This window comes from Ambystoma mexicanum, chromosome 6q (genome assembly GCF_040938575.1).
Source record: "Ambystoma mexicanum isolate Mex_15411 chromosome 6q, UKY_AmexF1_1, whole genome shotgun sequence".
Classification (NCBI taxonomy): Eukaryota; Metazoa; Chordata; class Amphibia; order Caudata; family Ambystomatidae; genus Ambystoma; species Ambystoma mexicanum.
In genome coordinates, this window is record NC_090937.1 from 1,563,761,335 (window position 1) to 1,563,765,932 (window position 4,598).

The following is a 4,598-nucleotide window of genomic DNA, read 5'->3' on the forward strand; positions in this document are numbered from 1 at the left end:
CCTCTCCCCAGGCAGGAGTGACCCTCCAGCGGGACCAGCTCAAAGTGAAGGCTGCTGTTGAGTTCTTACGAACTCGTAGCTCAATCAAACGAGCACGGCAGTGATCAGCCCTGCGCGTAATATAAACATGGGAGCGCAATCGATGTCAAGTAAATGAGACGCGGGAGCCGGGGTCAGGAGAAACTACTTTCTTTATTCCCGGCGCCAAACTAACCACGGAGGCGGTAACCCCGCCTCCTCATTCCATGTCCCAACGTCACCACGTTCACTAACACAGAGAACGGACATGAAACAACGAATAAACAAAACAGGTGCATAGAAAGAGGACGCAACATCTCCCCCCCACTTAAGAGAGGAGTGCGCCTTGCTACATTTCTTCTATCCATCGAGTGGGTCGGCGAGTGGTCCTTTTGGAAAGGCTCCTCCGAGTTGTCTCCTCCCCATGCACGGGGGTGTCACTGTCGCTGTCGTCCGCATCTCGTGCTTCCACCTGGTACTCTGACTCCACATCTGAAGATTCATAGTCAGTCCTCGAATGATCGGTGATCTGTTCGGAGTGTCCTTCAAAGTTCTTAAAGAACGACGAATTTCTTGTGATGGTCCCTTTGGGACTGGCTGCTGTTATCATGGAGCCGTTGATGTGCGTCACCTCTAAGGGTTCAGGTCTGAACGCCGGGGTGTCCTTGGTGGTTTGTTCTTGCCTTACTAACACCACATCGCCCACTTGAATGTGACACGGCTTGGCCTGTCTCTTTTGATCAGTGTATGCTTTTGTCATTTCTTTGCTCCGCTTGTCTCTTTGGATGGCATCACCAACGGCTGTTGACGATGATTGGGCAAGGGGATTGTGGGGCAGTTGCGTTCGTACGACGCGCCCGAACATTAGTGTGGACGGGCACACCCCTGTGGTGCTGTGTGGAGTGTTCCGGTATTCACGCAGGAGGATGCAGATGGCCTGCATGAACGAACGATTTGTGATGGCACATACTTGGAGCGTTCTCTTGAGGGAGCTCATGAACTTCTCGGCCATTCCGTTGGCTTGTGGCCACAGTGGTGTGATTGTTCTATGCTGGAAGCCGAGGTGTTCCGCGAACATTGCGAAGTCATGACCACTGAATGGTGGGCCATTGTCTGACTTTACTATTGAAGGTATGCCATAATCAGAGAAGGTCTTGTCCAAAGCGGGTATCACAGCTTGGGCACTTGTTGAGTGAATGAGATGTACCTCCGGGAACCGAGACATTTCGTCCACAATTACCAGCACGTATTTCCCGTTTGCAAGGGGTCCAAACATGTCCACGGCCACTCGGTCCCACACTTGCGGAGGCATCTCCGATGGTTGAAGGGGTGCTGGGAATGTTCGGGGCCCCACCGCTTGGCAGGTGAGGCATTTGCCTAACATCTGTTCCACTTGTTCATCCAGTCTAGGGAACCAGACCTTTGTTCTCAGCTGCCTCTTGGTGGACACTATTCCACGGTGTCCCGCGTGGGCTATGTCCAGTATTTGTTTTTGCAAGCTGGAGGGGATTACAATTCTGTTCTCTTTGAGGAGCAATCCTTCTGGGGATACAGATAAGGAGTGACATATTAGCTTGAAAGTATGAAAATGAGCTTTTTCTGCTTCTGTTAGTTCTTTGGCATGCCACCGGCCTGTTCGCAGGCACTCCTTTACTATGGGTATCAGCATGTCCGCAGCTGTGGCGTCCACAAGTTGAGCGAGGGAGACATGCTTTGGAAGTGCATTGTTGACTAAGAAATTAACGTATTGGTTTGCTTTTATGGACTGTCTTTCTATTTGAGCTGGTAGTGGATATCTGGAAAGAAAGTCAGCAGGGTTGTTTTCCTTCCCGGGGCGGTGTATGATCTTGAAGGAATATTCTTGTAGACGCAGGCCCCATCTGGCGATTCGGGGTGGCATTTTGGCAGTAGGTTTGCCGTATATTGTGGTCAGGGCTTGGTGATCAGTTACGACTGTGAAAGGGCGGCCATATAGGAAAAGGTGGTAGTGCTCACACGCCCATACCACTGCGAGACTTTCCTTTTCAGGTTGTGAGTACGCGCATTCTGCCTTTGATAGGCTCCGACTGGCATATGCTACAATACGCTTGGGTGAGTTGGGTGGTGCTCCTGGTCTGGATTGAGCTAAAATGGCACCCAGGCCTACGGGACTGGCGTCCACTGTGAGTTCCGTGTCGTAATCGGGGTCATAGTATGCCATGGATGAAGCTGATGATATGCGTCTTTTAATTGCCTGGAATGCTGTTTCGCATTCTGTTGTCCATTCAAATTCTTGGTTTTTGCCGGTGAGGACTCTTAGTGGGGTGCTCACTGACGCGAAGTCTTGAATATATCTCGTGCAGTAGCTCGCCATGCCCAGAAATGATCGTATGCCCGATGATGAGGTGGGAGTGGGTGCATCCACCAGGGCCTGTACCTTCTCTGGATCTGGACGCATGCCCTTGTTGGAAAATATATGTCCAAAGAACTTGAGTGTGGACTTGTTGATCTCACATTTTTCCGAATTGAGCGTGAGGTTTGCATTTTCTAGCGCCATGCAGACCCTTCTTAATGTGTCATCATGGCTTTCTTGGGATGTGCCGAAGATAACAATGTCATCACTGTAATTTAAACAGTGTGGAATGTGTTTGATTATCTGATGTATCTCATTTTGAAAAATCTCGGCCGCAGACGATACTCCGAAACTTAGTCTCTTGTATCTGAAGAGTCCTAGGTGGGTCGAGAATGTGGTTATATAGCGTGATGACGGGTGAAGTTCGAGCTGATGATAGCCTTTATTCAGGTCAAGTTTCGAAAAGATGGTGGCACCATGCAGAAGGTGTATCATGTCCGTCATGCGTGGAGCTAGATGTCGCTCTCTTTCAATAGCTACATTCGGGGCACGCATGTCTACGCAGATGCGTATTTTGGAGGTGCCATCTTTCTTGGGTACTGGGACTATTGGTGAAACCCATGGAGTCGCTGGTTCGATTATGTCTTGTTGGAGTAGTGAGTGAATCTCATCTTCTACTTGCCGTTGTATGTTGAGGAGAATGCCCCGGTAATGTTGTGCAATGGGTTTTATTTGTTGGTTGATATGTAGTTTGATTTGCTTGCCCTTTAGGCACCCCAATCCTTTGAAGAGTGAGGGAAATATCTTCTGTATCATGTCTTTGGCGCTGGAGGTATATGCAGACATGATCTCATACATGATGCTAATGAGACCCATTTGTATTGCCGTGCGGAAGCTTAGGATGCTCCCACCTGGAACTTCCCCTTTGATTACATATATTTTTACTTTCTGGCTCTTCTCCTTGTATTGACAGCGAGCGTTGAACATTCCTATACAGTCTAGTGGTCTGTTGGACCCATAAGGGTATATCAGCGTGTCAGCTTTCTTCAAGTCTTTCTTGACTTCTAGCGACTTGTATATTATGTCATTGATGACATTCACAGTGGCACCTGTGTCAATCAGAAATTCTAGATTCTGGCCGTTTAGTTGGAGTAGCAGGGACGGACTGTATTCCGCCGCTGTGGCGTTCCCAATAGCATGTACGTATGCCCGTTTTCTGTCTCCACTGGAGGAGGATGACCTGGTTGTCTGTCTGTCGTGAGGTGAATCATCCACGTATCTGATCCTTTGTCTTGTTTTGCGGTGTGGGGAGTGGCGCCTGCTTTCTCGGTGGCCAGACGTTTCTCTCTCTCTCCTCTCTTCTCGCCTCCTCGAGGATGGCGCGTATTCCTTGGCTGAGCTGTGAGAGCGCCTCCTCTCATGCGTGGAGACTCGATGTGAGTATTTGCGCGGGCTTTCCCGCCTGGAGCGTCCACCTTCTTGTCTTCCGGCTTCTCTTGTGCTTCCTGAGCCTTGGAGGAATTTGATGTTTCGGCATACAGACTGGAAGTGGTTTTCCCCTCCGCATTTGTCACACTGATGTCCAATAGCAGGGCATGGGCCTACATGGGGAAAACGGAACCCGCAACGGTAGCATTTCTTCTGTTCAGACGGGCCAACGGGCGTGCGGATGGGGCAGAGGGACGCTGACTTGGCATTTTGCGTGATGGAGATGTTGCCCAAAGACTCAGTTTGTAGGGTTAGTGCAGCGTCTGCTCTTGCAATTTGAAGGATCTCTTCCAACGTCCTGCTCTTTTGTAACAATTTTCTGCGAAAGTCCGGGGAACCGCACCCAGCAATGGCCTGCGATTTTAGTGCTTCTTCAGTGGAGTATTTGTCAAAGTCGCAATATTTGGCTCTTTTCCTTAGCCTCATGATAAAATTATCCATACTTTCGTCTTTGTCTTGTGTAGTTGTGTGGAAGACGTGTCTCTCGTAGTCGACATTCCGTAGGGGTGCGAAGTACGCATTTAATGAGTCAATTATGCCTTGAAATGAGTTAGTGTTGGCCTCAGGCATTTCGAATACGATGTCCCGCACCATGGGACCCAGGGAGTGAAGCAGGATGGCTCTCAAGCAGCGTTCTTCTCTCACGCCAGAGGCATCGATATAGATGTGGAGTTCTTGTAACCAGCGAGCCCACCGGGGTGCCAGGCTGTTGGTGTCAGTCATGTCAAAGTGCGGGACTGCTTGTAGCTGCAAAGATTCA